General features: G+C 43.8%; 1 protein-coding gene across 1 annotated transcript in view; it reads left to right on the top strand.

Annotated features, from left to right (window-relative positions):
• The window catches only part of LOC126484822 (protein dead ringer-like), a 473583-nt gene that overhangs the window by 263721 nt on the left and 197383 nt on the right, over positions 1 to 12479 (top strand). The window lies entirely within an intron of this gene.

Here is a 12479-nt window from a genome sequence, read left to right as displayed (position 1 = left end):
GCTTTATAAAGATATTCATTAAGACAGCAGGCACGAAATAATTCAACACAGTATATCAGATTTGGTCTAACCGATAGCCTACTTCTAAACCAAACTCAGAGATAGCGTGTAGGCGACATTTTGTAACGAACCCAAGTCCAAAAACGTAACATGTAAAAATATCAAAAAATGTTTCACTGTCTCACATCTGCTCTGGTCAGTCTTAATATTATTCCATTTTTAGCCAATGAATTAAAGCTGTAACAGTAGCCATTGCTAATCGTTTTTGTAATGGTAGGACGCAATGCGGACCTTAGTGGTAGAAGGGTGGCAGTTGTGCGTAATACATGACTAATGTATGTTTTGTGTATGGCGAAATGTTTAGTTATTTCATATACCGTCCGTCTAAAAAGTTCCGAAACTGATTGTATTCCTGGTGTATATGGGACATCAGCGCAGTTGCTACGATAGGAGCTGTAAACAACGGACGTACATTTGACTAGCCAGTTCTGAGTAGGCAGTGTGACGCAGTGGTCGTGCAGCCGTAGTGCGTCAGCTTTGATGTGTCACAAATAGCAGTGGAGCAACATCTTTAAATCATGTGTTCGACATTCTCCAGAACGTTTTGAAGAAGAGAAAATTGTGTGCAACGTTTGTCCTGCACATCGTGACTGCCGAGTAGGAAACAAATACTGTGGATGTCAGCCGCGACTTGATTGAAATGCAAAACACGGACGGCTCTTTTCTAAAACTCCGTCTTATCAATACGAACCTACCACAAACCGATAAAGTGCAGAAATTTCAAAAAGGGTCAACGCTTTGACGAACAGACATCGAAGACAATGTGACGCGCGGGTTGAACAACATCCCAAAGGAGGACTTTTTTTCAAAGTTTCACAATGTCAGCTATTTTTTACTTATGTCTCTATTTTTTATTAAACGAATCTCGAAATTTTTTAGACTGACGCGCAATAATCATCAGACTCTAAGTAGTTCACTACAGTGTCTGTATCCAGCAGAAACAGGTGAAGAGGACGGGATGTCTTTCATGTTTGCTTCTGTTACACGGAAACAATTCTCCTGACATAGTTACCTACATAAAACATCATCTATACGCCACCTTTTAAAAGCCTCAGAGTTTGTTGGGAGAATTCAGTCTAAGGAGTTCGAATTACGTAGTAACTTTAAAGACAAATGTGCGGTTCTCGCAAGTAGTGGTACTTCTACAGCCATTGTGTATTGACTCTAGCCAAACCCCATTGCTGACTGATCAGAGTTGTTAGTGCCCCACAAGTATACATACCTACTCAGCAGAGATAATATCACGTTTCACATTCTGACACCGGTTTTATATTAAAATAATACTGGATCGGTATTTTTATTTCGATTTAAAATGAAATAGCCGAATGTGATAGATGTATAAAATAGTAAATAACACACATGGACAGAACAAAGTTGCAGAACGACAGAGGATGCGGTTTCAAAGGAACTGCAGTTAGAAATGTTAGTTGTTGCTTCGCTCTGGGTCTGCACAGTGCGATTGGCACCGATTTGTTACATTTGGCGCTCTTGTTTTGCAACTGTGTATTGTTGAACTGGTACTTTTGAGGACGGTGTTTTTATGCGAATAATGAAGAAGAAAGGACTGCCTTTCAGCACACACAGTTCAGGTGGATTGTGGGAAGGGAGCCCTTTAGCAACTTTGAATTTACTAAGTGCACAACACATTGACTCTCAGGCTGTCAGGAACGTGTTCCAGGGTTGCGTGTGGATTTTCGCTACCCCATATTGTGCAGTTGTGGTTGTTCACCATGCCACTGATACGAAATGTTAATTCGTCGCTGAAGATTATTGTGTTCAGGAATGTCTCGTCCTTCATCCAATGCAACGTTTCCGCACAGAATCCCTCAAGAGTAACCCTGCGTGCATAACTAATGTGCTGTACCATTGTGAATTGTATGGTTTCGAGTGTAAACGTGAACGCAGTACTCGCCAGTTTTTTTGTGGCACGGGGCGTTAATTTTTATGGATTGCGGGCGAAGCTCTCTCTAACCTGTTCCACATAACACGCGGGCGACCTGGTGATTTACCGTGCTCCAGTGGACAACCCGTCTCAACAAAGTTCTTGTGCCAAGAGTAAATTGTGGGGCTGCTTGGAGTTTCTCTAGCGTATTCGATGCGAAATTTAAACCTAATAGTTGTCACGCAGTTCGTTTCATGAAATCGTAAAGTCCTTTTTGACTTACCCTGTAAAAAGCTTGTGGTTTTATTATTTTGATTATGAGAAATTACACTACTGGCCATTAAAATTGCTACACCACGAAGATGGCGTGCTACAGACGCGAAATTTAAAAGACAAGAAGAAGATGCTGTGATATGCAAATGATAAGCTTTTCAGAGCATTCACACAAGGTTGCCGCCGGTGGCGACACCTACAACGTGCTGACATGAGGAAAGTTTCCAACCGATTTCTCATACACAAACAGCAGTTGACCGGCGTTGCCTGATGCCTCGTGTAAGGAGGAGAAATGCCTACCATCACGTTTCTGACTTTGATAAAGGTCGGATTATAGCCTATCGCGATTGCGGTTTATCGTATCGCGATATTGCTGCTCGCGTTGGTCGAGATCCAATGACTGTTAGAAGAATATGGAATCGGTGGGTTCAGGAGGGTAATACGGGACGCCGTGCTGGATCCCAACGGCCTCGTATCACTAGCAGTCGCGATGACAGGCATCTTATCCGCATGGCTGTAACGGATCGTGCAGCCACGTCTCGATCCCTGAGTCAACAGATGGGGACGTTTGCAAGACGACAACCATCTGCACGAACAGTTCGACGACGTTTGCAGCAGCATGGACTATCAGCTCGGAGACCATGGCCGCGGTTATCCTCGACGCTGCATCACAGACAGCAGCGCCTGCGATGGTGTACTCAACGACTAACCTGGGTGCGCGAATGGCAAAACGTCATTTTTCCGGATGAATCCAGGTTCTGTTTACAGCATCATGATGGTGGCATCCGCGATTGGCAACATCGCGGTGAACGCACACTGGACGCGTGTATTCGTCATCGCCATACTGGCGTATCACCCGGCGTGATGGTATGGGGTGCCATTGGTTACGCGTCTCGGTCGCCTCTTGTTCACACTGACAGCACTTTGAACAGTGGACGTTACATTTGAGATGTGTTACGACCCGTGGCTCTACCCTTCATTCGATCCCTGCGAAACCCTACATTTCAGCAGTATAATGCACTACCGCATGTTGGAGGTCCGGTACGGGTCTTTCTGGATACATAAAATGCTCGACCGCTGCCCTGGCCAGCACATTCTCCAGATCTCTCGCCAATTGAAAACGTCTGGTCAATGGTGGCCGAGCAACTGGCTCGTCACAACACGCCAGTCACTACTCTTGATGAACTGTGGTATCGTGTTGAAGCTGCATGGGCAACTGTACCTGTACATGCCATCCAAACTCTGTTTGACTCAATTCCCAGGCGGATCAGGACCGTTCTTACGGACAAAAAAATGGTTCAAATGGCTCTGAGCACTACGGGACTTAACATCTGAGGTCATCAGTCCCCTAGAACTTACAACTACTTAAACCTAACTAACCTAAGGACATCACACACATCCATGCCCGAGGCAGGATTCGAACCTGCGACCGTAGCGGTTCTTACGGACAGAGGTGGTTGGTCTGGGTACTGATTTTTGAGGATCTATGCACCCAAATTGTCAGTTCTAGTATAATATATTTGTCCGATAAATAGCCGTTTGTCATCTGCATTTATTCTTGGTGTAGCAATTTTAATAGCCAGTAGTGTATGTTTTTAAGAAAATTCAGCACAGTATTTTGTAAAAAAAAAAAAAAAAAAAAAAATGATTTCTCATTGTAAGTTTTATCACAAATTTTAAACGCTCGAAGCTTGTAACATTTATAGCTGGATGAGGAGGCGGGGGGGGGGGGCGTTTGTATGGTTGAAGAGGTACGTTCCGCCTACCAAAATTTTAGAAATAAAGCGCCGCCTATAGGGGTGTTGTGCTCCTGTTTGGAGGCCGATGCAGCCGGCAGGAACTGCAGGTGAGACGGAGCTCGGAGCTGCCGCCGCCTCCGCCTCCGCCTGTGGTCTGTGCGGTGGTGTTCCAATTAAGCGGTCCGCAATAAAACCGTGGGGGCGCGCCGGGCAGACGGCGACACCCGGCCGACAGCGCGGCCCAGTCCGCTCTCCTGCCTGCCCGCGCCTCTAAACGCCTCTTCACGGACTCTGCACGGAGGACTTCATCTCATTTTCTGCCTAGCTCGGATCCGTTGTCTTCCACGCGCAGAGGAGAGGGAGCGCACAGTTCTGTCAGCGCTGTCATACTAAATGGCATTTCCCGTCACATGAGCAAATAATTAGTTACTTACACCCGTACGTGCATTCCCGTCTGTATTTGCACTACTCAAATTGTCTGGAAGTCTGTGGCAGGGAGACTAACACGTACCGTTGTCAACCCGTTTCTGCTGTTATCGTCGGAGAATTAGAAAAGGAGAAAAAAAAAAGAAACTGCCATACATCTTACCTAGCCTTCGCGAGCTGTCTGTTGTGCCCGAACCAAACTTAACTATCTGCCTTATTAACACAACATTATCACCACACTTCAATATTTAGTTGGAAAAATCGGAGGCTGGGTCCGACATTTCTTGTCATGCATCTCCTGCAGGAGCCATTATCTGACAGGCTTTGCTTCCATGTGCGCAAGGCCAGGAGATCCTCTAGAGAAGATAAGTCTGGCGCCAGCTATCGTTAATTACTCACTGATATAGCTCCACCCTCCCTGCGAAGACAGGTAGCTTTCATAGCTTATGACATTGTATGGAAGGAAAGACTTCTACACAAACTGATAAAAGTAATCCCCTGGCGTATGATACTGAGACTTATCAACAACATGTTTGTGGATAAATACTTCCAGGTGATACAGGGTAATGACATAAGCAAACAGAGGAAACCGAACCACGGACTGCCTCAAGGATCAGTTTTAGCACCAGTGCTCTTTAATCTTTATATCTCTGACCTGCCTTGAAACCATCTCAAGGAAGTTCAGCAATGCTGATGATATGGCCCTAGCTATCCAACGCAACCAGTTTGAAGACACTGAAAACACCCTCACAACAGACCTAAACAAAATGCATGAGTATTTCACCAAATGGAGGCTAATACCAAATCCCACCAAGACTGAAGTCAGCTGTTTTCATTTGAACAACAGAATGGCGAGATGAGTTGAAGGTTCATGTGAATAACAGTCAACTGCGATACCAGCCATATCCAAAGTACCTGGGGGTCATTCTAGATAGGACATTATCCTTCAAAAGACACCTGGAAAATGTATCCAATACAATAAGCTCACGGAACAGCCTCATTCAGAGACTCTGCAGCACTAACTGGGGAGCAGCAGCAGACACACTACGTACCTCTGCACTCGCCTTAGTGTACTCTGCAGCCGAGTACTGTGAACCAGCGTGGCTAACCAGCAAGCATGTAAACAAGGTGGACACCCAGCTCAACGCTGCTATGATAACCATAACTGGATGCATAAAGACTACCCCACTATATTGGCTTCCAACACTTAGTCATATAGCTCCACCCTCCCTGCGAAGATAGGAAGCTCTGATGAAGGAATACACAAAAATAATGAATAACCCCCTACTTCCTATCCATAAAGTTGTCCCAACTTTGGAAAGAACACGACACCGCTCCAGAAATCCCCCTTTAAGACTGGTCCAACAACTGTCAGCGGCCAACTTCAGCGTTGATACTAAATGACACGAGAGCTGGAGTGATAGTGCCTCCCCTGACAACCGTCAACTTATCTGTCGATCAGAGAAACCTAAGGACTTTGAGCTTCCACGACTGCTATGGAAATGCCTGAACAGAATCCGAACAGGACGTGGACTATGTGCACACAATCTACGCAAGTGAGGGAAGCTTCCCAGCCCTAGCTGTGACTGGGGGGCACCTAATCAAACAATACAGCACATCGCCCAGGACTGTGAATTAAGAGCCTACCAGGGTAGTCGGGCTGACTTCAACGCCACACCGCCCTGCCTTGAATGGATCGCCAATTTGGACGTCAGAATTTTAAGACTTGTGTAACGCAAAATATCTGCTGTGATGTTACTTTTTATTCTCTTTATGTATTATGTATTCACTTATGTATTTTATAGTGTAAACCATGTGTGTAGCGCCATACGCTTAATAAATACCAACACACTACACGTTCTCAACAAAGCCATCATCAGTAAACACAATTAAGACCAGACACTCGTACTTCGCAAGAATCTTTTTGAGTTAGTCAGCTGAAGCTTTCAGAGCCCCTCAAGAAACGCATATGTTTTTTTTTTCACAATCATTTTTCTCAAGTTTCTAGATGAATATTTGCATATAAGCGCTATTATTCATCCTTTGCACTGAAGTTATCTACATCAACTAAAATGCTTCGTACTATGTCTAAAAATCTTGCAATGTTGTTGGAGGGTAGGTTGTGCTTAAAATAATTGTTAAGATAAAAATTCGATACGTAGCGCCCTTTCCGAGTTAATTAGCACTGAAGTTAGACCATGAGTCCACTGTGCGCGTGCAGATTCAAGCGGCCCGCCAGATACAGTAAACTAGTTTCCATTGTTCTCATAGCGTAGGTGACAGTGCACGAGACTGCTGGATCTTTGGCTCGGGTTCGATCCTCCCATCTCCAATTTTAGTATCGCTCTCTTGATCGGTCCTAGGAAAGTAAACGAAGAACGCATTTGGCGACATAGTCCATGGTAGGCCGCTTGAATTTGCGCCTTCAACGGCCTGTTTGGCTAACTTCAATGCCAGTTAACTCGGAAGCTGCGCAACGTATCCAATTTTTTTTCTTAACAGTTATTTCTCAGCGCAACAGACCCTGTAGCACCCTTTTACAAGCTTTTGAAACTGTTTCTGACCACCCTCTACCCATTTTTTATTTACCTAAGTCAACTATCCATTTTGTAAGGAACATTATATGATTGCTTTTCTTTCTTCTGTGAAAAAAAATCTATAGGTCTCCAGCGCAATGCTTGTCACACATCGATATTCTTATGCTGGCCACATCCGTTCACGATTCAAAACATTCGGTGCCGAACATTTCAACTTGAAGAGAGTCAAAAGAATTTTTGTATGGAAAACTACTACGATTTTGTTTCAACACCATAGGTTACTTGTTTGGAGATGTTAACGGATAATGTAAGGACATCAACTACTGCTATGGACCACGGATGTTATTGATAGCTACGTTTTTTAACGATACTACGCATCTTTTTATAAACATAAAAGTTGTCGGGCGTTTCTTGCCATATTGTGCCTAGCTCATGGACTAATAAACGATCTCTGTGATCGTCTGTTCTTCGCAATCTTTGTTTCCCATATACTATCAGCTGGAAACACACAAAACGTTTGGTACAGATTTACTAAGAGATTAATGCAATGACTCTGCACAACACATCTATAACACTGTTGTCTATTCAGTATAATTTTGCAGATTCGCGCTAGTGTTTGGCCATCCTTCGATGAAATAAGATGGCGCGCCAAATGAGATGTATCACAGTCGCTAATTTTTCTCGCTGTATTGCTTCTCTGTAAAATGTATTTCTTTTGGCTTTCATAATAACGTCTTCATAGATAAGAACAGGTATTGCAGAACAGCAGATGAAACGAATCGGCCATAAACGGACTGTGTTTTGAAGACAATGCACTTTCTTAGTTTCTCTTCTGCTTGCAATCTATAATGGCCTACTGGATAGGCACGAACGATCGTGTGTTTCTTCGGTGCGGCTGTCCTGCGCCGATAACAAATATTACGGACGGAAAGGCCAGCAGGCACAGACGTAAGAGGCGCTGCCATTGTTTCAGCGAGATAACGATGAAAAAAATTCCCAAGTTTTGCGCATGCTCCGAGATAAGTACGTGAGCGTCGCACTTAACTAGGAGCTGGCGTCCCCTCAATTCTGCTACAGTTGGCTGTAAAACAAACACGTACGGCCCACCGAGCCCCGCCACGCCGTACTGCGAGGAAAACATTTGCGCTATTATGTTGTCTGAAGAAGGACAACATACGATTTTACTAACGCCAGCAGCTCTGGATAACTCCTACGTGGCTTACGAAAAGCGTACGTTAAACGACTCGTGACAATTGTGTACTCCGAAAAAATTTCTCAATCAGGCAACAGACGAGCTCCTCATTTCTCCCGATACAGGAAACTATGCATTTGTTTACTGACTTCTCTAGTTCTAATAAGCTCAGAAAATAGGTAGTTTAACATATTTATTGGGCTCATCAGAGACATTCCGCTAGAAATGTCGAAAGACTGGGAAAGGAGCGAGCTCAGAGTTCGCGTCAAGTGATTTTTGAGGCATCAGTTTGATGCGGTACGCCAACAATTCCTCTCCTCTGCCAACCTCTTCATCTCAGAGTAGCACCTGCCACCTACGTCCTCATTTATTTGCTGGATATATTCCAATCTCTGTTTTCGTCTAAAAGTTTTGCCCTCTACACACGCGTAGCAACTGAATTAACTCCAGGTCTACATACATATTCTGCGTGTCACATTACAGCGCATGTCGGGAATACTACGTACTCTGGGCTTATCGCTTGGTTCTGACATTGTTAGCGTAATAGTGACACACACATCCAACAGTGCGGTGCGATAACGCAAATTAGTTGGACGTTCCATCTTTGTGATTTTCTTTTCGATCCTCACAATATCATGCGACCTTTCCACATCTAAACTGTTTGCCCATTATTTCATCCGTCCGTTTTCAGTGTGTCCTATGGTGCAATAATTAGTATCTCCCATTTTATTGTGACTGTTTATATATTATTCGTTTTGTCGGTGTACATCAGGAAGAATGGCCTTTTAGCTAAATCTCACATGACTATTGAGTTGGTGCATAAGTTAGAGTTTTTCCATAAGTTCAATAAACATAAGTTTCAGAGACTTTAGTAATCAATAGTCTCCTTCACTGTTTACAGCAATCTGTCAACGCTGGGGCAAGTTTCCGATTCCGCGACTGTAGAAACCACGTGGCTTTGAGCTAAGAACTCGTCGAGCCATTTCCGGGGCGCATTTTCATCTAGAAAGCAAATTCGTTTAATGTTGTTCGATAGAGAGCGCCGAAGGTGAAAATTTGAGGCCCAAGATCAGGCGAACCAGATGGGCATGGAATGACTTCCCAACCCAACTCCTGTATAGTGTCTCTTGCCTGTCGAGCAGAATGGGGGAATAGGTTGTAGAGTAGCATCACTTCACGCAGGCTTCCTGGTCGTTCATCCCGGACTGCGTTCGCAAGACGCCTCAGTTGTTGACAATAAATATCAGTAGTGATGTTGTTAACAATAAATGTCGGCAGTGATGGTTACATCACGGAGAAGCATTTCGAAGTGCACCACACCGTCGCTATTTCACCAGATGCATAACATTATCTTTTGTGCACGCGCAGATCTTTGTTCCGGGTGTTGCTGCTTTGTTTGGGCCCAACTATTTCTTTCTTGTTCTTATGTTAGCATTGAGACCCCCTTTTCTCGTCCCTAGTAACGATGCAGGCTAGGAAGGTAGGTGTTGTTCACGAGGCAATTGATAACGAACAAGCACGGATGCACGTTTCGCCACCCGCTGATTTTTGCGAGCATGCGGTAAACATACACCCGATTTTTGAACCTTCCACGTTGCATGAAAGTGTCGCTCGATAGTGGAACGATCACAGTTCATCACTTTTGCCAATTGTCGAGTACACTAACGAGGATCAGCATGGATTAATGCGTTTAAACCATCTTCGCCAGTCCCAAAAGGTCTTCCTCAACATGGAGAGTCACTAATGTAAATGTTCCTTCTTAAAACAAGAAAACCATTTTCTTGCCATGTTATGTCCAGTTGCATTATCCCCGTACACGGCGCAAATGTCTTCGTGGCCGCCTCCTGTGCTGTCCCTCTTCTATTGAACCCAAACAGAAAATATGTCTGAGACGTTCCGATCCCTCCACGTGGCACTACTTTTTCTAGCGTCCACAGGTCCACTCACTGTCTCCGAATAATATGTAAGTGAACTACAAATAAAAAATGACGATCGATAAATAAACCACAGCAATCGGAATACCATGAAAAACAAAAACGCTACGAACATATGCACCAATCTAATATTATCCTATGAGCTTGCGCACAATATTTCCCACCGCAAGCAAATACTGATGACATTGCTCTCGACAGAATGTGTGAGAGCCCTAAAGACAGTGTGTCAGGAAATTCCAAGAGACGTTCATCGTTGTAGTAGAAACTAAACAAAATAACGTGTGCTGCAGCAATGATTGTCAGATTCAGCGAAGATGCCTTGCAGGTGTGACTCAGCTGTTCTGAATGATAGTCACGCGGAGGAGGAGAGAGGTGTTTCTCTCTAAAGAGAACGCTGTTAATGGACGCACAAATTTCAGTTTTCGTGGTGCTGAATATTGACTCAATCAAATGTGTAATTATATACGTCCTCGCATCCTTATTTCATGCTGTATCAAATGCCAGACGAATTTCAAAATAAATTAGCGTTCTTGTTCCTTATCAAATACCGCAAATTATTACTGCCTCTGAAAACAACGCACTGGGGTCTTTTACAGCGAAGATCAAAACTGTTGATATGTCAAGGATGTTTATTTTGTAGGTAACATTGAGGCTTTCGCGAAGATTGTCAAACACGGTATTCACGTCGTCTCCTATTTTTATCTTCTGCAAATGCTAGGACGAAACCTTCGCAAATGTCTCCTGAAGCGGGGTCTAAACATCAAGGAAAACTAAAAGCAGAAGCTATGACACGGTATGAATAAGCCGATCCTTTAATGATAGTTCATTTAGATTGCCTCTTCAGTTCTTGTACTACAAATTATCCATTTCAATTTCGCATTCATCGTAATTTTCTCCTTCCACAGTTAGTATTACTTTGGTTTTATAGTTTTCCAACAAGACTAGCTCAGTGTTGATAGAGGAGAGGACTGCTTCTAGCTCAAGGTAATCGTAATTATTGGACATTCACTAAACGTGTCACCAAGCATAAGTACATTTCCATACCGAAACGTTAGCATAAATGAGAGCTATAAAAGGAAAGAAATTAGACAGTGGATAAACTGATTTGGCGCTGAGGTTGACTCATATTTACACGAAGATCGGTTGCACAGATCCCAATAACAGTGGTGAATAAGGCGAAAAGAAGCAAGATTAGGATTTAACGTATCGTCGACGAAGGTATCATTACAGACTCGTATTGAGAAATCGTAACGAAGAACATCGTCTGTGTCATTTTCAAAGGAACCAGTCCGGTGTGTGTCTTAAGCGATTTAGGGAAACTCGTAGAAAATACATCTGACGCTCAGACGGGGATTTCAACCTTGGTCACCCCGAATGCAGTTGCTATTTATTAACCATTGTGCCATCTTGTTAGTTGGGGAAAATACAGTAATCGTCTGTAAACGAGGACTCTGAGAAATGATGAAAACTACGTTGTTTAGAACTGGACTGCACATCGACAAATGGTCAATGAGCTCGCGCTTCCTTTGTGGCATTGTTATAATATATTCTCAACAGGCGTTTGCAGTGAAATAATTCCATTGACGCTCTTGTACACAAGTCGACTAATCTGTGCATTCTCACAGGGCGCAGCCCGAGCGGGGCGAAATTGTAGCCTACGAGGAAGGAGGAATTACTGAGGCATTTGATTACCGTGCTCCGCTGTTACTGCAGAGCGCTGCTTTCGTCGAAAGTGTCCAGCTATCCGTCGGAGAGACCGAGGAAAAGATCACATCCACCGTTTTACGACAATTCTTGATTAAATTTCCCATCTATGGAAAGGAGCCATTACGTGAACAAACGTGGGCGTTGACGACACACGGAGAGGCAACAGTCCATTAGTCACTGCTCGTCCGTAGCAACAGTTTGTTCGGGAACAATACGCGTAGGCTTTAGCACTCACGGGGCTGTTATACAAATAACAGGCTGCAAATCAACAGCCTTCGGGTGTCACAGCTGGTGGGTCTGCCAGCTCAAGTGCTGTCTCCTCTCAAACACGGCCTGTAATAAGCACTTCATGTTCAGAATTAGATCATATTCTGTCACTGTAAAAGGTTATACCACTTACAGATGTAATGCCTTCTTCACTTGGCACAAAAGACAAATTACAAAAGAACGCTATGTAACCTCCTAATAGTCTTTGTTTGAAATGGAACAGCATCATACAAAACATACTATTGGTCACTAGATGTTAAAAAATAAATGAATAAAGGTGTCCCTAAATTACTTAAGAAGAATGCAGATGTCTCTTCCCCAGTCGTACCAGCTTTTTTATTCCTACATGGACTAAATACACTTATTTTATGTTACACGTACATAAATTCAGATATTTTGCGATCCCATGCTATCACCTATAGCGCAGTCCGCCCCGATAGCTGAATGGTCAGCGTGACTGAT

The sequence above is a fragment of the Schistocerca serialis genome, chromosome 6 (assembly GCF_023864345.2).
Source record: "Schistocerca serialis cubense isolate TAMUIC-IGC-003099 chromosome 6, iqSchSeri2.2, whole genome shotgun sequence".
Taxonomy (NCBI): domain Eukaryota; kingdom Metazoa; phylum Arthropoda; class Insecta; order Orthoptera; family Acrididae; genus Schistocerca; species Schistocerca serialis.
This window is presented reverse-complemented; position numbering and strand designations above follow the sequence as displayed.